The 25,653-nt window shown below is 41.9% G+C and overlaps 3 long non-coding RNA genes across 3 annotated transcripts; 1 reads left to right on the forward strand and 2 right to left on the reverse strand.

Annotated features, from left to right (window-relative positions):
• Positions 1 to 2,966: 2,966 nt before the first annotated feature.
• LOC127580896 (uncharacterized) lies at positions 2,967 to 9,638 on the reverse strand. The gene is made up of 4 exons (XR_007957898.1): positions 9,552 to 9,638; positions 8,741 to 8,927; positions 5,752 to 5,835; positions 2,967 to 5,027 (listed from the first exon to the last, which is right to left on the reverse strand). It is a non-coding gene; the product is annotated as an uncharacterized LOC127580896 (long non-coding RNA).
• LOC127580897 (uncharacterized) lies at positions 8,835 to 22,371 on the forward strand. The gene is made up of 3 exons (XR_007957899.1): positions 8,835 to 8,944; positions 9,587 to 9,732; positions 22,218 to 22,371. It is a non-coding gene; the product is annotated as an uncharacterized LOC127580897 (long non-coding RNA).
• On the reverse strand, positions 13,337 to 22,800 carry LOC127580895 (uncharacterized). The gene is made up of 3 exons (XR_007957897.1): positions 22,583 to 22,800; positions 22,391 to 22,495; positions 13,337 to 16,291 (listed from the first exon to the last, which is right to left on the reverse strand). It is a non-coding gene; the product is annotated as an uncharacterized LOC127580895 (long non-coding RNA).
• Positions 22,801 to 25,653: the final 2,853 nt, after the last annotated feature.

A 25,653-nucleotide genomic window follows, 5' to 3' on the forward strand; every position in this document is an offset into this window, starting at 1 on the left:
TGCAGCACAATGCAACTTCCTTCTCAATTCAGTTAGAGAAATTGTTTAAAAATGAATGGCAGGAGGAAATGCATGATCTGTGATTCCTAACATGCCTACTGAACTCACTAGATCAGTCTACTCACCCCAACTCCTCTCAGTGCAAAATTTAAATGCTGTGCCAACTCAATGTAATAATTAGAAATTTGACTGAAATTATGATCAATTTAATTAACTAAAAACTCAAGTTGTTTGGAGCTCAAACTTCTGACCCCCACCACTCCATCTGCACTTTCTTGGCAAACTGAACAGGGATGCAAAAGGCAAGAAAGTATATAATATATAAAAAAAAATTTCTAAAAGTTTAATGAAATATTATTACAAATAAAAATATGCACGGTCAGAAAGAGAATAGAATGAGAATTAAATAATTATAATTAAAATTGCCTGCTGTATATATTTTGCATGAGTTAATAATCAAGTAATAAAGTTTTCCCTGTACTGTTACAGTGGGTTAAGTAATCAAGTACTTCCAAGGAAGCATATCAAATATTGCTGATCAAATTCTGACTGTAACTTCTTTCAATATTTTGCATAGGAGCAAATCAATAATGTGGCTGACTTTAAGGTAGTACTGTGTGTTCTAAGATATAGTCAGCATGGCTTTGTGTGTGGGAGATCACATCTCTCAAATTTGAGTTTTTTGAAGAAGTAACCAAGAAGGTCGAGGAGGGCAGTGTAGTAGAAGTAGTCTACATGGACTTCAAGGCCATTGTAAGCTGCTATGGGATCCAGGGAGAGCTAGCTAACTTGACACAGAATTGGCTTGATGGTAGGAAGCAAAGGATAATGGTGGAAGGTTTTTTCCAGACCAGATGCCCGTGCCTAGTGGTGTGCCTCGGGTCAGTACTGGTCATCTATATCAATGATTTGGATGAGAATGTACAAGTTTATAGATGACACTATTTTAGTGACATCTGTAAATTTATGAATAGTTAGTAATTTTACAAATGACACTAAAATAGGTGGCATAATAGACAGCTGCCCTTACCCGTATCTCCTCCACTTCCTGCACGTCTACCCTCACCCCCTCTGACATAACAGGAACAGAGTTCCCCTTGTCCTCACCTACCACCCTACAGGCCTCTGCATCCAATGCAATTTCCACCACCTCCAACGGGATCCTACCACCAGACACATCTTCCGCTCACCCCCTCTCTGCTTTCCGTAGGTACTGCTCTCTCCGCAACTCCCTTGTCCGCTTGTCGTTCCCCACTGATAACCCTCATGGCACATATGCCTGCAACTGCACCAAGCCTGCCCCTACACCTCCCTCACCACCATTCAGGGTCCCAGACAATCCTTCCAAGTGAGGCAGTGCTTCACCTGCAAGTCAGGGTGTCATTTATTGCATTGGGTGTTGCCTCCTTTACAACAGTGAGGCCTGATGCACATTGGGTGACCGCTTCATTGAGCACCTTCACTCCGTCCACCACAACAGCCAAGACCTCCCACTCCCATACTGACATGTCTATCCATGGCCTTCTCTACTGCCATGTTGATGCCAGACACCTCAACACCAGGTTGGAGGAACACCACCTCGTATTCCACCTTTGGAGTCTCCAACCTGATGGCCTCAACATCGGTTTCTCTAACTTCCGGTAACCCCACCCCTTCTTCCCCCCCCCCCCCCAACTCCTTTGTCCTCCCTTATTCCTGTGGCTCCCTTTCCCCCACCTTGACGACGTGCTGATGTCTCCTCCCCCATCCTTTATTCCATAGTCCACTACCCTCTCCTATCAGATTCCTCCTCCTTCAGCCCTTTGCCTCTTCTACCCATCACCTTTCAGCTTATTACATCTCCCCCCCCCCCTCCCCCACCTTCCTGCTCTCACCTGGACTCGCCCATCACCTGAACTCGCCTACCCCCTGCCTGCATGTGCTCATCTTCCCCCCCCTCATTCTGGCTTCTGCCCTCTTCCTTTCCAGTCCTGATGAAGGGTCTCAGCCTGAAATGTTGACTGTTTATTTCCCTCCATAGATGCTGCCTGACCTGCTGAGTTCCTCCAGCATATTTTGTATATTGCTCCAGATTCCAGCACCTACAGAATCACTTGTGTCTTGGTATAATAGTGAAGGTTATCAGGAATTACAGTGAGATCTTGATTAGCTGGGAAAGTTGGCCAAGGAATGGCAAATGGAGTTTAATTCAGATAAGTGCAAGGTGTTGCATTTTGGTAAGTCAAACCAGGGTTGGGAATTCAAGAACTAAAGGGCATAGGTTTAAAGCACGAGGGGTAAGATTTAATAGGAACCTGAGGGGCAACTTTCTCCCCCCACACAAAGGGTGATATGTATAAGGAACGAGCTGCCAGAGGTGGTTGAAGCAGATACAATAACGATATTTAAAAGATGATTGGACAGGAAAGCTTTAGAGGGATATGGGTCAAATGTGGGAAAATGGGATTAGCTTAGATAGGCACTTTGGATAAGTTGGGCTAAAGGGTCTATTTCTATGCTATATAACTGTATGACAAGAAAAAGTCAAAAAACTTTTCTTTATTCAATGAATCCATCCAGCACACCACACACAACTTCCTTACAAATGTTAAATAGAAAACATGGACAGCATCTGGTCCATTTAGCTAGCTCTATCATTTATTAAGATCATGCCTGATCTAAATCAGTTCCAATCACAGATCAAAAAATCCTGGAACTTGTTTCTCAACCTGATCAGGCTCATTTACACTTTACATTCACATTGTAAAATATTCACTTTTGAAATTTACTTAGATTTGAATTGTGCTGAGCTCCTTTAATTTTATTCACTTCCACCTATGACCTCCCTTTCCCTCCTCTGAAGGCACAGATTATGACTTTGCTGGTCCCTATTCCCCTCTTGTACATGACAAAACTTCATATAAATTAACCACTTAATATCAGACACATTATAGCAGCCATAAAGTACATCACACTAAAACAAGCTCTTTACATGATACCATCCAGTTCATTTTAATTTGCTTCTACAAGGATCACGCCTAGTAATATCAAGTTAGTACCCACAATAATTCAACCTAATATTGTGCAGCTCAAAAGGTGATCTCCATAATCAGCACAAAATTAGAAAGACGAAAAAAGCCAAAGCTGCTTGTGTGGGAGGTGGGTTCACAGTTCAAGCCATATGAATTACAAAAATTTTGTGTCAATAAAAAAATTCTTACACTGTCATCATCACAAATTTCCTGTTAAATGGAATCAATGTTCTTATTTAGAAGTGTAAACTGCACTTCATCCCTAGATTGTCCAGTTTGGTACAGGTTTCCCAAAAATGCTTCTGATCCAAACCAGACAAAAAATAATTTAGAAGTAAAAATAATTAATCTTCACATAAATAATCACACAATAACAGTAACACAAATGTTTTAAAAGTAGCAATTAATTTTCATGAACAGCCAAATCAATTGAATCTGAAGTTCAAGAGTCTTCATTATCCTGGCAATCTCGATCCACACATCTCCTTACTGGAATATTAAATAATAATCTACCTCGCACAATATAATTATTTTCAACAGCTCATTCAAGATACTGGTCATTCCTCATTGGATCATTGCTATCTCATGTAACGCAATGACTATTTCCAGAACCTGACTCAGATGTCTACAGCAGAGTCTATCCAAGCTGAAAGGACACACTTTAAGCCTGGGGTCTAATTCTAGGTATAACCTTGCCTCTGAAACTTCAGACTGGCCCTGTGTAGGAAGACAGGGAAATCAAACATCTAGATTGGTAGCTTCAACAAAGCCAGATAAGACTTTTGGATTGAAGTCTATCCACTACCTACTCACAGGATAAAGAAAGACAACTCAACAAGGCATTTCCAAAAGCCATACGTAATATCTCCATTAACACTAATCTGTGCCCACTTCAATTAAATAAAGTATTACTTGTTTGTTAACTCTTTTAAGGAAAGCAGTGAATCATTCTAAACAGAGCAAGGACATTTAGCAGTTTTTTATGAATGTCTCAATACTACAAGTGAGTCATTTGGGGTGGGTCAAGTTTGGAAAAGTTTTATATCCCCACACCCAATGTAGTAAAACAACCTTTTAGTGTTTTACTCCAGGTCTGCTAGGATTACGAATGCACAATTGACTGCAGTTAAGAGCACAGTAGAAAAAGCAAGTAACCCAGGGTTTAGCAGTAAAAGATGACAAACCCTACATCCATCTCTGGTGAAATCTCACACTACAAAGGAAACCACATTAAGACATGCAGTGTTTAAGTGTGTAGCTCATTCCCAGTAATTAGACCATCTCACACAGACTGCTTTTAGGGATTGCTGTTTAAATATAAATTGAAGATCAAATATGTGTGTATTTTTAACAAAAAGAATTCCACTGTTACCAACTTAACCTGTTCCTGGAATTGTGAATTAATTACATGGTTTCAATGAATCTCATCAATAATAAAGCAACTATCAAATTCAAGGCTTGATCTTCCTCGTATCACAACTTTACCCCAGCTGTGTTGGACTATGCATGTACAGTGAAGCTGGGGAATGGTACCACATGCCAACTATTTGACAAATGACCACAGTACAGCGGGGAAGGTTAGGGGTGGAAGTCCGGCCTAGCTCTTAGATATCTGTGATGGTTACTGTAAGTCTGCTGTTGGGAATGGGTGTCATTGTACCACCAGTGACACAGACACCATTGCCAGTGGCAGAACTGGTTGGATGTCTGATCATATCGGCATACAGGTCAGCATCAGGATGCTTAAAAGAATCCAGATTCAAATCCGGTTTCTGGAGGGTGGGCAGGTATCGCAAACAGAAGATGGAGATTTCCGGAATGTCCTGCTGATAGACGGGAACTAGAAAAGAGATGGCAAAGCCAGTGTCTGTTTCCCCATAGTGGTACGTCAAGATCCCGGTGATGCCAATGTTAGGGTTTGGGGAATTGCAGAACTCCAATGTCGCATCTTTTCCCCGTGGTAAATCCTGTGGTTTTATTAATGGATTTTCCGGTGCACCCTCCTTCATATACAAACTGCAAAAGAGAATAAAAAGACTTCAACAAGTGGCACCATTTCCCATCCAAAAATGATTTTCTATAAAGTGCCAGCTCATACATCCTATCCTTTGAGTCGGGAAATATAATATATATTTTCCCAGTATGTCACTGAGCAGTCTATCCATGAAGGGATCAGACTCAATCTCTGGTGATGCTAAGTTAGCTCAAACTAGTTATGAGCAATTGGGTCACTAGACTGGTCTTACTGACGATAAGGGTAAATTAGCCGTGCAGTGATAGTTGAGTAAAGAATCAGGCAATGGGCAAGTTACTTTCCCAAATGAATGTCCCACCAGTGACCATTAATTGTTGGCTTTAGACAAATGGTTGTCCAAATAAGGAAGCTATGGGTTCAATTCCATTCCAGAGGCGAATGGATTATCAAAGTTGCCACTTCAGTCCTGTGCTGAGCGAGTGTCATCAGAGGTTCCATCTCCCAGATAAGCCATTCAACCATTTTCTCTCTCAAACTGATGTAAAAGTAACCCTTGGTACTACTCATAAATGAACTAAAACAACAGGCTATCTGGATGTTTATCTCATAGCAGTTTTTGAACACAGACTGGCTGCCACATTACAACAGTGACCACAGTTTGAAAGTTCTTCCTTCGTTGCAAACTGTTTTGGAATGTTCCGAGGAAGTGAAAGGCATTATAAAATTGCAAGCTCTTTCCTCAATGCACTACACTACTGTACTTACTTGCAATATTTCAGATCAAACACTTCTGATCGATTGCTCAAGGAGAGTGTCAGGTGTCTTAAAGGCATCATGAAATTCCAAACTCTAAATAAAACAGATAATTGTTTTTTCACTCCCATTTCTACACAAAAATGCAAGACATTATCAAAATTATGATGACAAAAATAATTTATACATTTTAAATCATGATGACTCTTAAGACTGCAGAAGGCTGCATAAGTGATGAAGGCAAGGTGTTTTTTGGATTCATAGATAAGTACAAGGAGAGAAAATGCAATGACACTTGATTTCACACAACGTGGGTGAGAAGAATAGAACAGAGAATGGTATGCGTGTATCTTGGGAGGAATGAGAGAAATTATTTTATTTCCCCCTGGTCTTTGCATCTCCCAGGAGATAATGTGGCAGCCAGCAGGTGAGGAATTAACATTGAAACTGATTTAAATTTTAAAAAATAGCAAATTAAAAGATAATAAATTTAAAACATATTGCTCTCAATTAATTAGAAACAGAAAGAAATAACTAAAAAGGTAAGTTTAGCTATTATTAAGGTTGGCAGCCCCACTCAAACACCCACATCTGTTCTCCAGCATGTTCCGCACTTTGTCACGGGCAGGCACAGGCGTTTAAGTATAGGGGCCATGCTGGTGCCCACACTTCAGTCAACCAGCTGTTTTCTCCAGAACAACCCGCCAACTGTCAGCCCATTCACACCTACACAAATAGTTCAATGTGTAAATACACTGCCGGAGATGGCCCAGGTCTGATTCCACACTTGTGCTGAGACATCTGATCTCAACAAGCTGCCACAACTGCGTTTCCATGTCTTGTGAGAAGGATAAGCAATGCTGCCATTCAAAAGAAGCAACACACCCTCAAATAACTTCCCAGGTGCCACTGAGACTGGCAACAGGTTTCTGGCAATGAGCCACAAGCTGCACTCACTTTCTTTCCATTCAAAATGTCCAACAGAACTATGGAACTGCTCATCAATTGAAGCAGTATTGTTTTCATCCCTGCCCTTGTGAGCTGTGAGAAGAAAAACAAGCCCCAAAAGACAGCAATCCAAAACTTGCAAGTAATTAAAGGAACATTAAACAAAAAATTCTGCTCATTATCGCTGGAACTCAACGACTTAATCTGGGAAGAAAAAATAAGGTTCAAAAATTCATGTTTGTAAACATTATGATGAGGCTAGCTGTTATTCACTAAATGGTTGAGAATCCTGATAACATTCACACTCTGAGATTTAAGAAGAACAATAATTCTGGAGATAATTGTATGTTGTACTCTACCAAGTCTACACAGTTAGTTAGAAAGGAGTATGAATTCTACGTTTCACTACATTTTCATGTGTAATAATTATCATTTTCACAAGTCATTGGCCAAATCCCTCAACCTCATTCAAACTAGTCCTCTGCAGTGGTCAAGAAGCCTGACATTCAGTGCAAGTTTCAATTGCTGCACGGACATTTACTTTGTAACAAAAATAATACTTTCAGTATTTCCAGCCCATGCCTAAATGATGTTTCATTTTGGAACAACCAAGGCCCCTGCAGCTGAAGCAAACACACCTCGACCCATTTGTGGGGAAAGCTCTTGGGCATTGCACAGGCCCAGTATTTGGGTCTGATAAACAAGTGGATTTCCAAATGGGAAATTCCCTGAGGTTTTATAAAGGAAACAACCTTTATGGCATCAAACCGAAACAACCCAGCTTCTCATCCTCGGCTTTTCTGCAGATGCCCATCTCCACCCTTCTCCCCAGATGCCCCCACCCCGGCACATCCCCACTCCTTTCCACAGTTCCCCACCCCACATATCCCCACCCCACATATCCCCATCCCCTCAACCCACTCTCTCCACATCCCATCTTCTCCCCTGATCCCACCCCTCCACTCCCCTGACCCCAGCCTCACCTCAGCTCCTCTCCCCTGACCCCACCCTCTCTCCCCCGACCCCAGCCCCTCTCCACATCCCATCTTCTCCCCTAATCCCATCTACTCCTCTCCCCTGACCCCAGGCTCTCCCCTCCTGACCTCAGTCCCTCTCCCCAGCCCCTTCCCTCTTCTGACATCCCAGCTTCTCCCCTAACCCCAGCCCCCTTCCCCTGACACCAACCCCCTCCCGACCCGTCCCCCTCCCCTCCCCTCCTGACCTCAGTCCCTCTCCCCACACCCCAGCTTCTCCCCTAACCCCAGCCCCCTTCCCCTGACCCCAGCCCCCTTCCCCTGACCCGTTCCCCCTCCCCTCCCGACCTCAGTCCCTCTCCCCACACTCCAGCTTCTCCCCTGACCCCAGCCCCCTCCCCTGACCCCAGTCCCCCTCCCCTCCCGACCTCAGTCCCCCTCCCCTCCCGACCTCAGTCCCTCTCCCCAGCCCCTTCCCTCTCCCAACCCAGCTTCTCCCCTGACACCAACCCCCTTCCCCTGACCCCAGTCCCCCTCCCCTCCCGACCTCAGTCCCTCTCCCCACACCCCAGCTTCTCCCCTAACCCCAGCCCCCCTTCCCCTGACACCAAACCCCTCCCCTGACCCCAGTCCCCCCTCCCCTCCCGACCTCAGTCCCTCTCCCCACACCCCAGCTTCTCCCCTAACCCCAGCCCCCCTTCCCCTGACACCAAACCCCTCCCCTGACCCCAGTCCCCCTCCCCTCCCGACCTCAGTCCCTCTCCCCACACCCCAGCTTCTCCCCTAACCCCAGCCCCCCTTCCCCTGACACCAAACCCCTCCCCTGACCCCAGTCCCCCCTCCCCTCCCGACCTCAGTCCCCCCTCCCCTCCCGACCTCAGTCCCTCTCCCCACATCCCAGCTTCTCCCCTGACCCCAGTCCCCTTCCCCTGACCCCAGCCTCTCCTCTCCTCTCCCGACCCCACCCTCCGACCCCGGGCTCCCCCCCTCACTCAGCCCTGGCGTTACGACGTGTCCCCGGACCCGGACCCTAACCCCCACCTCAGTCACACACCTTTCCCCGGCCCCCCTCACATCACCTGCACTCGCCAGTATCCGGGAGACTGGGAAGTGAAATCCGCCGGGCGGGCAAGGCCCTGGATCGACGGCGCTGCAGAGGGAGAGACTCTCCACGGTCCTAGTGCCCCGCTTCTCAGCGTGGTTCGGTGCAGCTCACCGCGGGCTGGTGATTTCTCGTTTTCCGCCGCACACAAACCGTGGGCTCCACTAGAAAATATATTTTGGTTAGTGTATTAAACCTCTAAGGTTTTATCTTCCCAGTTCACTCCGGGTTCTGTGACCTTCCTGTTTCATTTGATACGAATACCACCAGTCCCCCTGGCATCACTGTTAGTGGAACATCTGTATTTACATCTGACTCCAAGCTGGTTCCGAAGGTGAAATAGCACTCGGTGTATATCGTAGACTAAACGTACCCGTAGTGTTTTAGAGATGGACTAAAGCCCCTTCCAAAAAGTAGGTCTCAGTAATGCTTTTTTAAATTAAAACTAATGAGGTATATTTTCCTTTGTAAAGAACACAACGTATAAATCATGGAAAACCACTCCGTGAAATGCCAAATATCTGCAAAATTTATATCAGGTACAAGAGATTGTGGGAAAACAGGGAAATTTAATGATTTGTGGGGGGTGAGGGAAGAGGTAGAAAATGCAGTGACCTTTCACCTCCTCCCCATTGCCTCCTTTCCTAGTGTTGCCTTCAGACTGTTCCCTCTTTTCCAGTCTTTTTATAACATTGAAGGCGAATTGCTTTATTGTTCTTTATTTCTGGGTCACTTGTTACCAATACAGAAAAGCAGAACTTTGATCATTGATGTATGGAATGACCCACCTCCTGACTTCTTGCAGTCTCTCTTCCACTTCCAGGGCACGTTGGGAGCAATGAAGCGAGGCTGCTGCAACTCCGACAACACTCCAGTATTGGGACATGATCCAGGACGAGGCTGTCTCCTTGATGAACGTGTGAACATTGGCTTAAATATCCTAGCCAAGGAGTTGTATAGCATCCATAGGTTCGTTTATATTACTATTGAGTAATGCGGATAACCAAGTTGGGGATTCTAACCAGACATTATTAACTGAAGGCAAACAACATTCAACTAACTGATACAGCAATGTAACAAGAGTCAAACCACACAGTATGCCTAATTCTTAAAGGCACATATGCACACAATATATACAGTACCTTTCCCTAAAAAAGTAACAAACCCAACATTAGCAATAGTTTTACATTAATTACATCATATCATCAATTAACAATCAGAATCAGGTTTATTATCACTGACTGACAGTATATATTGTGAAATTTGTTGTTTTGCGGCAGCAGTACAGCGCAAAGACATAAAATTACTATAAATTACAAAATAAATAAATAGATCAAAAAAAGGAATAACTAAGTAGTGTTCATAGGTTCATGGACCATTTAGAAATCTGATGGCAGAGGGGGATAAAGCTGTTCCTAAATCGTTGAGTGTGGGTCCTCAGGCTCACACTCACTGAAGAAAACTTCAGTGGGATCACAGCATTGATTCAGCAGCTCAAGCAATTAATATAAACATTTTAAGTTTGTTCTCTTTGCCTCTGTTGCCAATAAATAATACAGCACACAATAAAAACACGACAATGATTTTGCCCAACAACTATACTTCTTTATTAATCATGATTGATTCGAACAACTCAAAGGTTCACCATGTAGTTTCAATCACTTACTCTTTAGTTTCACAACTCTCTTAGTTATTTGCACAACTCTTTAGTTTAGTTTCACAACTTCCAAAACTCACAATCTGTATTCCGATATCATCCACTCTTGATGAACCTGGCCGGGATTCGATCTTGGCGAGTTCTCCTCTGAGTCCCTGACTCAGTGGTTGGTCTCTAGAGTCACTGCTGCTGGTCATCCTGTAAGGCAACTTTTTGTACATTTCTTCACATACCTCCCAAACATTTCTTGGTTCTTTTTTGCCTTTACACATCCTAAGTTACCAGGCTGTTTATTTGAGATTTGTAATCGATCAGATAGTACTTTTCCACAAGATGTTAGGTCCCAAACACCTCCATGTGCTTGCCCTGTCTTCTAGAGAGCTCACAATGGGATGTTTATGATGGGATAATCTACAGGGCTGTAAAGCTGTCCCGGCCATGTTCTCAATCGAGACTGACCAGGTGCCGATTACATGACTTTCCTTCACTGTGCCCCCTTGTTCTGTGGTTTCCAACATCTCTTCCTCGGCAGCAGAATATCTTCCCAAAACATAATGCGATACTTGACATTGCTCTGGTTGCTACACCTCTACCAATGTGAACTTGCCAGGATATCAAGACCAGCAAAGATATTTTCAAGAAAGACGTTCATTGGACAGGAATGCTAATCAGCAAGTGTAACTTCTGAATAAATCAGCACTTTCTGCGTTGTTCATTTTGACAAGATATTGCTTCATATTTGTTTAATGAATTAGTTTAAAAATAATTTTCTCTAGAAAGTTAAAAGAACTTTCAAATGCATGAGGGCCTGAATTCTATTACATGAGAATTGTTCAGTAATTGCCTAAGATCTTTGATTGAAAAGGTAGATGCTTATTACTTATTAATTTTTAAGCATACCTACAAACTTCCTGATAAGATTTTTGATATGTTATAGTTTCTAACCTCAAGTGCACTCAGTGAGATTGTCATCCTGCTGGTGATGCAGTTTCTGGGTGGGGCTATCCACTTCAATTTACAGAATTTTAGCACAGAATACCATTTAGCCCATCGCTTTGTGCTAGAACTATACAGAGCTAATGCCACTCCTCCTCTGCCTCTTTGGCCCTATATTGCTACCTGTCTAACGTAATTGTCTAGTTTTTGCTTTAATGTGCAATGGTCTCTGCCTCAACTATTTCTTTAAATAATGTTCCATCTTCGAACAACACTGAATTAATAATAGTCTCCTAACCTCTACTCACTCTCTCAACCATTCTTTCCCTGACAAAACCTTTTTTTTACCCAAGACAAGAACACACAAGAAAATAAGATCAGGAGTAGGCCACTCGGCCCTTCAAGCCTGTCCTGCCATTCGATATGATCATGCTGAAGTATGCTGCCCTCAACTCTTCTTCTGTACCAGTTCCCCATAACTCTCAATTCCTCAGTCTTTCAAATATTTACCCATCTCATCTGGTCTCCACTACCATTGAGAGCACAGAATTCCAGAGACTCACTACCTTCTGAGAAAAGAAATTTCTGTGCACCTTAGTTTTAAATGACCAGCCCCCAATTTTGTAGCCATGACTCTCCCACTAGAGAAAATATCTCAGCACCTATCCTGTCAAGCCCTATTAGGATCATAGATCTCTGAATAAGGACACCCCTCGTTCTTCTAAACTCCATGTAATACAAACCCAAACTGTTCAGCCTCTCTTGAAAGGACAATCCCCTCGTTCCAGGAATTAGCCTGGTGAATTTTCTTTAGACTGCCACCTATGCCACTATATTCTGTTTTAGGTAAGGGGACCAAAATCTCCTCAATCTTCCATGTTGGTAAATCAAATCTTTCCTCACACCTCTCATTCAGTATTATCCTGGACACTCTGTTCTCTAGTTGCTCTCTAGTTTATGGGATTTTTTTTTCTATAATGGAGTCTCTAACACAACAAATGATAATCAATGTTATGCAAAAATGTGTACTTGCACACAACCACCAGCTTTAACAGAGGCCCAGAGACATATGGAGAAGTTGTTCTACTGAAGAGAAATGTGCTTCCGTCGTAGTACCATTGGACTCCCAACACAGAACATATTTTGCAACATAATTTTGTACATGTCGTCTCTAAAGGCATCTTTATTTTAAAATGCTCAAAAGGATGAATCATAAACTGTCAATCATAAATGCATTCTATTTTTAATTGAACATTGGCATAGTATTTAAAATGACTTAACCCTATATCTTATACCATAAGCATGTGGGTTCTTGTTGACTTAGGCTTTACAGGTAAAAACTCAAGTTCACTTTAAACTGAATTAAGCTCATGAGGCATGTGAAGAAACTACTTACTAATGGCACTGGATTATTAGCAAAATTCATTGCTGGTGTTTGTGCTCCCAAACTCTTCTGCAACATTGGCTCTCTCTGCCACAGTCTGCCTGTTCAGTCAAGTTTGATGCCACAATTCCATTTGTTTTAAATCCTCCTCAGTTACCAAACTGCTGACTTCATGTGGAATTTCTGTGAGAGTTGATAATTACTTTGAAATGTAATCCCAAGGCTCTATTGGATTGTTTCTGCTTTTCCAGTGTTACCTTCACAGCATGTTTCTATCCAATTCTTCCTGTAGACCTCCTAACTCAAACAATTGTTCATATCCTCTTCTTTCAGCCAATTTAATGACCAGTTTGGTCCTACTCACCTTTGTTAGCCAAGCTTCCTATCATTGCCTTACATTTGTAAAAATTCACAGATAAATGATCAAAGAGTTTATTTTATACTACAATTTGCAACTACACCCTTGACTTCTGAATCTAGTTCTGACTGATTCTTAAAACTGTAGGACTTTCATTTGCCATTTACCTACAAAGGCAGGACATGTCATAAAATGTTATCCTTGTCAGGGCAAATCAATGATTTTGACAAGACACTAATCCAGGTATAACCACTTTTATTGCATTAAATTTGATAGCACAAGTCATTAAAATTTGTTGAAGCAGTAATATATATCAAGATCATAGACATGTTACCATCATGAAAGAAAGGCTCAGCAGGTATCTGTAGTCAGAAGAACATTACATTCAAACAAGCTTTGATGTAGACAATCAGTCTTCTTTCTGTGCTTCTCTCCAAATACCCATTCACTGTATACCACATTTTTAGGGCATCTGCTGATGTTATGTAAAACAATCAGCCAGCTGGCCCTCATTCTATCAGTATACATGAGTTTGGCAATGTTATGCTCCAAACTGGGGTACTCTGTTGAAAACTGTTCTTTTACTTTCATTGAGACAGATTGATGGGCAAAAATAAAAGTTAATTTTTCTCTTTAATTGGCTGCATCCCAACTATCTAATGACAGCCACCTGCGTCAGCCTGTGTGCTTGGTACAAGCATACATAAACTACACAGAAGAAATCAGAATAACACCAAAGATATTCATATGTTTTGATTAATCAGCACATAGGGTCATAAAAACGATTTGGTCACGTCACCACTCACTCTTTTTCCTTCAATCTCATTCAACTTGTATTGAACTAGATCCAGGCAATGCACTGTACAAAGAACAGATCAATTGGAATTCAACATGTTTCCACAGTACAGATTAAAGTTTATTACTCATTCTTAGCTGCATAACAAGGGGGAAAATTCACAACACCCACTGAATATCCCTTAACAAGATTGAAGTCCGAGTTAGCAGCTGCTGGGTAAATGGGGTTATTTTCTCCCGTTCCCAAGCTGAATACATGTGCTGAATATATCTGACACAATATGCAAAACTAAATATTCATCCTTGCGTGTGAATCTAACAAAACGTGTATTTGAAGTCACTCACCTAACATTCACCAAGTGACTTTTCCTGATATATACACAACAATATTCCTTTAGAAATACAGTGATTGGTTTCGTATTGTGGTATTGCTGATCTGACTTTTTTTCTTCCTGTCTTCCAAGTTGAAACAAATAGATAAAAGAAAGGCAAAGAATTTTATCTATACAATTTAAAGGCCTTTAATTGAAAGCAACAAATAGGATGTCATATTACTAAGCATAGCAAATGCCTCTGACAGCATATACTTTCAATTCCACATCGTATTGCTCTTCCCATTCATATTCTAACAACCAATCAATAAAAATTCACCTGACCTGCAACTGATCTACCAATTTTTAATACATGCTCCCAGTGAACAGTTCTTTTTTGAAATATAAAGTCATAAAATGAGTCCATGTTCTATCCTCAGCCTATTATTTTACACAAGTATGGCCCTTGTGGTTCATGTAAATTGCAGTTAATATGGTGCCTATTTCTCACAGACGGTGTCTTGGAAAGATTGCCGAGCATGCAGTTTCCGAGCCCACAGCCCAGTTAGGTCATTTTTAATGTCAACAAACTACTGACTTACTCCAAACAGAAAAAAGTTTTGTGAACTTCTCTAAAAGATGCAGCCAATATGTGATTTCACACAGAGTCAAAGTTCATCTGCACACACTACCAACTCAGGAGACATCAAGGATAACAAAGGGATCCCTACACCACCAGCTTCAGTGCAGCCTGGAGTTAAATCAAAATCTAACTCTCAAGTTATATTGTTGCTTTCACATTAATGCAAGCATAAATTGCTTCCCATCCATACAAGAGATACATACAAGATGGTATTAGAAACTTCCTTTGTACAACTTGCATTCAAAAATTCTCTTAATATATCCAAAGGATCTGGTCAACTATAACAACATTTTCAATGTTTGTCTAGGTAATAATGAGAGAACATAAAGGAATCAGAACCAAAGGCTCTAAAAAGGCACTATGTGGTGTCCACAGCACGCTCGAGGCACTCTATGACCAACAGGCACCAGAGGGGCTGAGGTGCATTATTGACCCCAGAATAAGGTTTTGATTTGGTTTAAGTTCTTTTCTTCAATAGAATTAGTTTTAAAATAAACAAATGACAGTCCATTGGTTCATATGTTATTTAAAAGCACTGCACAAATTCCCTCATGATTAAAAACATCCCAAAAGCTTTACAGTAAAGGAGCATGTTAAAGCACTTTACAACAAATTAGATGGCAGCTACACACACTTCACAGTTGTCTTTTTTTTAAAAAAATACAAAGAGTGGGTTACAGTAGGATATAGTGTTTTTTTTAAAATAACTGATCAGCATTAATGCGTGTTTAGCATTAGATGTTAAGTTAATCCAAGTGACTAAATTTTGAGATGCAAAAGACTGCAGATGCTGGAATTTGGAGCAACAAATTGCTGGAGGAACTCAGTGGATCGAGCAGCATCTGTGAGAGGAAAGGGATTGTTGGTATTTCGGGTCGAAATCCTGACGCAAGGTTTCAGCCCAAACCGTTGACAATTCCTTACCCCCACAGGTGCTGCTCGACCCACTGAGTTCCTCCAGCAGAATGTTTGTTGACTGAATTTTGAGATTACTTTTGATCCAAAACTTTAATTAGGCTTGTATGGAGAAGAAGAATGATCTCGAACCTCCAGCTTGAGTACAGCTTTGTAATTCACATTTGACATGGTAGCTGAAGCTTCCATTCCCCCTTTGGCCAGCTGCAGTGCTGTATTTCCTCTGCCGATAGCAGCTTTTGTGAAGGAATCAGATTCATGTAGCTGTGTGTACATCATTGTATACAAATCTTTGTGGGTTGTAGTTTTATTTTCAGGAATGTACAGAGCAAATTCAGTGTCATATTTAATACAATCAAGGGGGTTGGAAAACAGAAGGGAGATCTGCTGACTGCCAAAGGCGTAGCTGAGGACACCAGCAGTGCCATACAATGAGAAGGGAGTTTTGATGAAAACACATGTTCCTTTCGTGTTTTTCTGTATGGTTGGCGGCGGAGGACTTTGTACCACACCACAATCCGCATATGTTCTGCAAAACAGGATGTTATGCTTATCATATCCACATTAGTATTACAGCTTTGTAAAAATCAATCTGATAGAATTACTTCTCTGAAAGCAAATAGAAAGGGCAATTAGCATTCAGAAAGCATTTACTATCTCGCAAGATACAAAAGCGCTTGATAGCTATATAAGAATCATATTATAATGCAAAGAAACACAGCAACCAATTTGCTGACACATTGATGTCAGAAACAGTAACGTGATAAAGACTTGATGACCTTGCTTAGAGTAGAATTTCCTTGCTACAGTTTGAAATAGAACAATAGGATCTTGTGTATTCATCTTATCACGACATAGCACTTTATGGAACAGAGAGAGGCCATTCAGCCCCTCTATCTATGACAAATCCTGGTCAAGCAATCCTGTCATCCCCATTCTATGCTGTTCCCCAGAGCCCTGCAAATTATGCTCTTAGGTCCATATACAACACGAGAAGAATGAAATGGAACTAGTGTAGGATTAGTGTAAATGGGTGCTCGATGGTTGGCACAGACTTGTTGGGCCAGAAGGCTTGTTTCCGTGCTGTATGACTCCTTGACCATAACCATTACCCTGCTTGGAAGCCCTGATTGATTATTTCAGGTAGCGTGTTCAAGATCATAACTACTCCAAAAAAAAAAAAATTTCCTCACACATCTCCTTGAATCTTTTGGCCAAAATTTTAAACGTGTCCCCTAATCCTTGAATCATCTGCTGAATCGCCTCCTTTCATTTACCCTATCTAAACCATTCACAATCTCTACTAAACCTCCTCTTGAGGACAACAGAGAATGCTGGAAGCACTCTGCAGGTCAGAGGAGAGAAACAGAGAGTCAACACTTTGGGGCAAGGATCCTTCATTCGAACTGGAAAAGTAAAAAGACAGACATGTTTCAAGCTGCAGTAGGGGGAAGTAGGGAGAAGAGGGAAATGTCTGTGATTGACTGCAGACCAAAGCTGTCAAGATAACAATTACTTGAGAACAAATGATACAGAGATAAATTGACATGTTACAAATAGAAACACAAATATAGAAAAAAGTATAGGGACTAATAGGGAGAAAAAAAAATCCGTCACCATCAGTTTAGTCAAACATGATTTGCCTTCAATAAATCCGTGCTGGCTCTTCATCAACAATTCCAAGAAAATTTTAGGCTATGGGATGATATTAATGGAGAGCTTGGGTGGACACAAAATTAGCAAAGGACTTAATCAGAAGTCTCTACATTTGGGGAAGGCAAACACAGCAAGTGGATATACAATAAGTAGGTACTCTGTAATGTTGTATAAGAGAAAGCATAAAGTGCACAACAACACATCCTTGAAGACAGCAGGGGAAGTGGATCAGGTAGTTAAAACAGCATGTCAGATACCTACCTTTACTGTCTAAGAATACAAGCATGGGGAGGTCTTACTGGAAATGTACAAAATGTTAGTTATGGCACAGCAAGTGTAAATGTGTACAGTTCTGGTGACTACACTGTAGGAAAGGTGTGACAGTGCAATGGACAATATAGAGGAGATTTACAGGATGTTCTATTCAGGAGTATTATAATGAGGAGAAACTGTCCAGGATGAATTTATTTTTTTGGAACAAAGGAGACTGAGTGAAGACATAACCAAGGTGTATAGAATTATGAAGACTAGATGGGGTAGACAGAAAGGACACTTTCCTCTACAGGAGATGTCAGTAACTAGAAACATAGATTAAAGTTAATTGGTGGAACAATTATCCTGGCATTGATAAAAAGAGATTATTTGAGTGGCGATGGTCTGGAACATAGCGGAAGAAGGGTTGGTGGAGATAGAAAGTCCTGCTACTTTCAAGTACCACCTGAATGAGCTGCTTCGTGGCAATGGACCAAGAGCTGGGAAGTGGGATTAATCCAAAATAGTCATATTTTGACCAGCATAGACTCAATGACTGAACAGACTCCTTTCGTGCTGTGAACTTCTCCAAGTGGCCTCTAGCGTTTTCCCTAATTATATTTCACATTCTGGCTCCCTTGTACTCTCAATGCAAAGTAAATGTACTCTTCATTGTAATAATGAACATAAAGATCTTTGATTTTAATAAATTTACTTTATCTAATCCAACAGAGCCATTAAGGTAATCAGTCAGCTTGAAAAAGTAAAGAAGTCAGCCAAAGGTTAAAATGAAAGCCAGGATCCTGTTCTTAGTCACAAACCAATTCTGAGCAAACTGCACAGACTGAGTTTGGCTGTAGTGTCCTTCCAACATCAAGGTTCAAACCCCACAAGAATGTAGGTCCACATTCTAGTGCAATTTTGAGGGAAGGCTGCATTACTATAGAGGCCATCTTTGTAAATGAAATCAAGACCCACGTGCCTTTTCAGGTAGATGTAAAGGATCCCACAGCCATTCAAGAGGAACGGGGAATTCTTCAATGTTAGTGGTCAATCTCATAAACACCCACCATAGCAAACAGCTCATTTGCTAAATTTGACCAAGTCGTGAGGGAGGAGGTGAATGGAAACAGGCCCTCTGCCCACCACATCCACACCATCCAATGGGCACCCTTCCATATCAATCCCATCCTCCAGCACTTGGCCCGTAGCCTTCTATGCCAAGGTCAAGCACTTGTCTAGACACCTCATAAATGCTGCTAGTAACTTTGTTTCCATCACTCTCTCTGCCCATGGATTCCAGTACTCTCTGAGCATAGAGTTCCTGTCAGATCCCTTCTATCCTTTACCTCTTAACCTGAATCTACGTCCTCCAATTTTATTCACTTCTGAGAAGGAGAAGATTCCTGCAGTCTACCCTATCTATAGCCCTCACAATTTTTGTATACCTCAATCATGTCCTCTCTTAACCTCCTCTATTCCAGGGAAAACAGACCTAACAATTCCAATCTCTCCTCATAACCAAAACACTCCATCCCAGGCAATATCCTGGGATTCTCCTCTGCACCCTCTCCAGTGCCATCACATTCTTCCCATAGTGTGGTGACCACAACTGCACAGTACTCCTGCTGAGGTCTGACCAAGGTTTAATAAAGTTGGAACATAATCTACCTGCTCTCATATTCAATGACCTAACTAATGAAGGGCAGCATCCCATCACCTCCAAGGATCTTTGGATTTGCACAACAAGGGTCCCTCTGTACCTCAATGATGTGAAGGGGCCTACCGTTAATTGTATGCTTTCTCTTTTCATTTGACCTCCCAAAGTGCATCACCTCACACTTGCCCAGATTAAACTCCATCTGCCACTTCTCTGCCCATATCTGTAATTGATCCATATCCTGCTGTATTCCCTGATAGTTCTTTACACTGTCTACAACTCCACCAATCTTGGTGTCATCTGCAAATTTGCTAATCCACCCATCTACATCTTCATCCAAATCATTGATATACATCACAAATAACAGAGGTCCCAGCACCAATCCTTGTAGGACACAACTGGTCACGGACCTCCAGCCAGAATAACAGCTTTTCACACCTACTCTCTATCTTCTATGGGCAAGCCAGTTCTAAATCCAAATTTGCAATTCACCCTGGACTCCATGCAACTTTATCTTCCGAATCAACGTACCATGAGGGACCTTATCAAATGCCTTACTGAAGTCCATGTAGATGGTGTCCACTACCTTACCCTTGTCAACCCCTCAAAAAATTCAAATCAAGTAATGTAAGGCATGACCTGCCCTGCACAAAGCCATGCTGACTGTCCCTAAGCATAAATTCTATCCCTCAGTGTCCTCTCCAATTGCTTCCCTACCACTGGAGGGGCTCACTGGCCTATAATTACCTGGATTATCCCTATTTCCCTTCTTGAACAAAGGCGCAACATTTGCTACTCTCCAGTCCTCCAGGACCTCACCTGTTGCTAGTGGGGACACGACACAAAGATCCTTGTCAAAGCCCCAGCAATCTCCTCCCTTACTTCTTTCAATATTATGGGATATATACCATCAGGCCCTGGGGAGTTATCCACCTTAATGCTTCTCAGAAGATCCAGCACGACCTCCTCCTTAATCTCAAAATGTCCCAGCACATTAGCATGCCCCACTGTTTTCACTATCCTCCAAATCCTTCTCCTCGGTAAATACCGACACAAAGTACTCATTTAGTACCTCAGCCACGTGCTCTGACTCCAAGCACAAATTCTATCCTTGAGTGGACCTACCCTCTCCTTAGTGATCCTCTTTTTCTTAATAGAAGTATAAAATGCCTTGGGATTCTCCTGGATCCTGCTCACCAAGGACATTTCATGGCCCCTTTTGGCCTTTCTAATTGCCTGCTTCAGCACTTTGCCATCTTTATATTCCATAAGGGCCCAGTCTTATTTTAGCTTCCTAAACCTTACGTATGCTTCCTTTCTCATCCTGACTAAATTTAGGATCTCTCAGGTCATCCAAGGTTCCCCTCCCTTACCATCCTTATCCTTACTGGAACATGAATACCTGAACTTGCTCAGCTGGTCTTTAAACAACTCCCACTGCTCCCCATCAACACCCCTTAGCTTCTGTCTTATCCTGTCATAATTTGCCATCCGCCAATTTAGTACTTTCGTGCAAGATCCAATTTTATCCTTATTCATAACTATCTTAAAACATAATGAGGTGTGGTCAGTATTCCCAAAATGTTCATGCACTTTCAGGTCTGTCACCTGTCTTGGCTCATTTCCCAAACCTAGGTCTAGTAGGTTCTCTCACACAGTATGTTCAGTATCACATCTAAAACAATGAAACCCAGGAACGTTGAGCTGCCGGTCCTGTCCCTCGCACAACCAGGTCTTTGTAAGGGCAACAACATGGTAATTCCATGTATTGATCCAGGCTCTAAATTCATCCTCTTTACCCATAATACTCCAAGCATTGAAATAAACACATTTCAGACCATCAGTCCCACCACGTTTATTAGCCTCTCCCTTGCTCTCCCTCCTTTCAGTCTCACTTGTCGTACCATCTTTCTTGTCCTCAACCCTACCACCTGTTACACTTCTGCTGTGGTTCCCAGCCCCCTACCACTCTAGTTTAAACCCTCCCATGTAGCACTAGCAAACCTCCCGGCGAGGGTATCGGTTCCCCTCCAGTTCAGATCCAAACTGTCTTGTTTGTACAGGTGCCACCTGCCCTGGAAGAGAGCCCAATGATCCATAAATCTGAAGCCCTCCCTCCTCCACCAGCTTCTTAGCCATGTATTGAACTTCACCCTTCTTTGCCTCAAGAGCCAGGCACGGTGCCACTGACCCAGCTACTGGTGCTAGCCCCTGAAAGGTCATTCCCCCCTCCCAACAGTATCCAAAGGGATATACTTGTAGTGAGGGGAATGGCCACAGGGGAACCCTGCTGTCTGTCTGTCTACTCCCTTTACTCTTCTGGTGGTCACCCATCTATCTGTAGCCTGCACCTGAGGTGTGACCTCAGTAAAGCTCTCATCTACCATACCTTCAGCATCCCGGATGATCTTAGGTACATCCAACTGCACCTCCAATTCCTTGACCCAGTCTGTTAGGAGCTGCAGCTGGGTGATCTTCCCACATACTAAGTCATCCAGAAGACCACCAGCTTCCCTGACTTCCCACATCTTGCAGGAGGCGCGTTCCACTGCCCTGACTGCCATTTTGGCTGCACTACATCAAAGGTCTCCGGTTAACACGAAAATAAATTAATCTTTAACGTACAAGAGGTCAGTTCAAGAGTTTTATGAGAAACTACGCTTGAGCTGTGATTTATTAAGTGATATCATCTCACTTTAAAAACATTTAAAAAAGTAATTTAAGTTTTACTGTTCCTCAGAGATTTAGGAGTCGGGTCTACACCCCACAACCCTGTCCGACAGTGACGCAGGATATTCCCAGTTCTGACCCGAAATGAAACGTTTCTCTTTCCACTGTTGCTACCTGACTTGCTGAGGTTTTCTAACATGTTCTGTTCTTGTTTCAGGAAATCCCGTGTATCAGCTGATACAACGTGAGCCCGATTTTTACTGGTTTAAACTTTACAAACGAACTGGGACACGAGAGAAATGACATGGACCGCATAACCATGTTACTGACTGGAGCGACCTAGCCTCGAACCCCTGTTCTGTGAAACACTACCGAACTAGCCATACTCACGCAGCTGAGGTTAGATCGAAGTGTTTGCTGTTGTTGGTGATTTCAATCCCCACAAGTATTGTGGAATCAATCGATTTTATTAGTTCTTCAATTGGAGTCACCATTCTGTGGTAAAAACACACACAATAAATAACTCAACGCACTTTTGCAAACATAACTTACACATTGTCAGCACCAGATATTTCAGCTCACCTGGTCTGAATTTCCTGTTCAATTTAACACTCACAGTGCAACTCTTCAAGGAGAATTATGGGGACGTTTTAATATTGACAATCAGAGACAAAAACTGCCACAACAACTTGCAACTCGTCAGTCTGAATAAGAACAAGCGGACACATCCGGGAGGTACCGCAAATGTTGCCAGCCGGGGCTGCGCATGCGCCTGGCGAAACCTGCTATAGGATACGTGCTCGTTAAACCAGGAGTCCTGGAAAAGGGAGGGAGTGGCACAGATCCAAAATCTAGGCAGGATAGTTTATAGCAATGGGAGGGAAAATGAAAGTCAACATGTTAGAACTCTGTTAAAAATACTTTCTCCCTGTTGAAATATGTCATCAAAAAGATATGAGAAAAGTTCAGAATCAGATTTATTATCACTATTATAAGGAACAATGAGGTAGTGTTTATGGGCTGTTAAGAAATCTGATGGTGGAGGGGAAGTTATACTGTAGAATGTCTTGTCCTGATAAAAATAGAATAAAGGAAATGAACGCATCTTGTTCAGTTTATGGCACCCATACTTACACTAAGTACTAAATCTCACATTGAAAGTGAGCGAGGTAAGCAACAAGCAATTGCTGTACTCTGGCTGAGGATACATTCACTGTAAAACCCATACAAGTCCAGAAACTTGCAAAATGATCTTTTTTTGTCAAAAGGCAATTAAAGCTAAAACACTTAATTGGGGTTTTAATTGAGCTCAACTTGCCTTTAGCAGCAGAAGAACATGCAGGTCCATTGTTTAAGCCAATAGTGACATAGAGAGATACATCATGGAAACAGACCATTTGGCCCATCAAGTCCCCACCAACCATCAACTGCCTATTTTATACTAATCCTACATGAATCCCATTTTTTTTATTCTCCCCATATTCTCTTCAGCTCCCTCCAAATTCTACCACTTACAAACACACTAATGGCAATTTATGGCGGCCAATTAACCTACCAACCTGCATATCATTGAGATATTGGAGGAAACCAGAGCACTGGGAGGGATGTGCAAACTCCACAAAGACAGCACCTGAGGCCAGGTTTGAACCCTGATCGCTAGAACTGTGAGGCAGTGGCTCTACCAGCTGTGCCACAATGATTCAGATATTGCTAACAAGTGAACATCTTAAGAGTACAGCTATAATTAACAATGCTCTTGTACTGTGATAGTCTAATGCTATTAATGAACGTTAAAAGGCAACTTTTACATTATGCCTTGATGGCATAAACAATGACGAATTGAATGGAGAAAACTGACTGCTTTGCTTGTTCTATTTTTTCAGCCTTCATCATGGGCGATTAGATGGGGAACGCTGGAGATCCTTGCTTGTAGTGATGATTCCAGTTTAAATGGAAAATTTTAACCTGGATAAAGAAATTCCATGGGAAAACTGTGTTGGGCTATCTTTCAATATTGCCAGAGTGAACATGGGAAGAATTACAATGGCTCAAGAAACTGCAGATTACGTATGCACATCTTGTAAATTTGCAGAAGAAAATGTCAGATTATTGAATGGAATGGAATCTAGAAATCTTTATGGCATTTTCCCCCCATCAGGGCTTGCAGAAAATGTTGATCAGCTCTCTGAGGAATTTACTGGTTATCAAACTCTGCAAGACAGTGAAATACTGGTATTGCAAAATACAGACATGCCACAATCACCAGAAAAAGATCTGGTTTGAAATTTCTCAAATGAAATCTGCTCTTACTGGATCTTCTCTTTATTATGAAAGATTGTAGGGTATCTCTTTGTGCTTCCACAGAGTAATGCTGAAATAGGAATATTCCCCGCAGTAAAGAAAAATAAAACTGAATAGCAAACCTCGTTATCTTATGCAATTATCTTGGCATCCCTGTTCAAATGTAAGATGAACGAACACATTTTAGATTGTTAACTGCAACTCTGTTCAGTATGAAAATGATCTTTGGCATTATGAAAAATGAGCAAATTACATAGCCTCCAGAATAAAGCTTGATATATTATCACCTGAAACACAAGAGATAAAGATACATTCACAACTCTACATTTTAGCAATGCATACCCACAAAATAGAAGTACAATCAATACTTTGCAGATACTGTTGTCAAAGTACATTTTGAAACAAGGAAAATGTTGAGTATTTCAGGGGTTTATCAGTATTTTCAGGGCAAGCTAAATCCTAAAGTTCCTGTTTACTATTTGTACCATATGGATCTGTACAAATAATGTTTTAAAGAAATGAATTTGACTTTATGGAGCACCTTTCACAATCTTAGAACACAATCTAAAACCAAGCCACTGAAATGTAATCCTCAGCCTTGTGGAAGAATTTTGACTTAAAAATTAATAGCAGTTATAGAGGTGTAGAAATAGCTCTTACTACCAAATGAATCAAACTGGAGGTAGTGTAAGAAATGCAATCGATATTGTCCAAAGTGCTTTGCTACCGAGGAAGTACTGTTGAAGTGCATCCAGTTTTGTAATGTAGAGAATGCAGTGACTAATTTGTGCACTGCAGCACTCAGAAGCATTAAGATGTTGACCACATACAGATAAGTGCAAAGTTGTTGGAAGTCAAAACAGGGTAGGACTTTCACAGTGAATGGTAGGGCCTTGGGGAGCATTGGAGAACAGAGGGACCAAGGAATGCAAGTACATTGTGCCCTGAAAGTGATGTCACAGTTGGACAGGGTGGTGAAGAAGGCATTTGCCATGCTGGGCTTCATCAATCAGGGCACTGAGTATAGGAGTTGGGATGTTATGTAGCAGTTCAGACCTAGGCCTCAAACTCCAAGAGGTATTGGGCCAAACATTGGCAAATAGGACTAGCTTAGACGGACATCTGGGTCGGCATGGACAAGTTGGGCTGAAGGGCCCGTTTCCATACTGTATTACTCTATGACTGCTAGTCTCGGACTTCCCAAACAGCAAAGCTTTCCCATCACTTAAGTCATTTACAAATCCAATAAAAATTCCTTCTGATCAATCAATATTTGAAAAGTCATTGCTTAACCTTCTATATCCAGGAGATACAACCACAAATTTGTGTCATCTTTCCTCATTATGGTCCAG

Source organism: Pristis pectinata, chromosome 20 (assembly GCF_009764475.1).
Source record: "Pristis pectinata isolate sPriPec2 chromosome 20, sPriPec2.1.pri, whole genome shotgun sequence".
NCBI classification, from domain to species: domain Eukaryota; kingdom Metazoa; phylum Chordata; class Chondrichthyes; order Rhinopristiformes; family Pristidae; genus Pristis; species Pristis pectinata.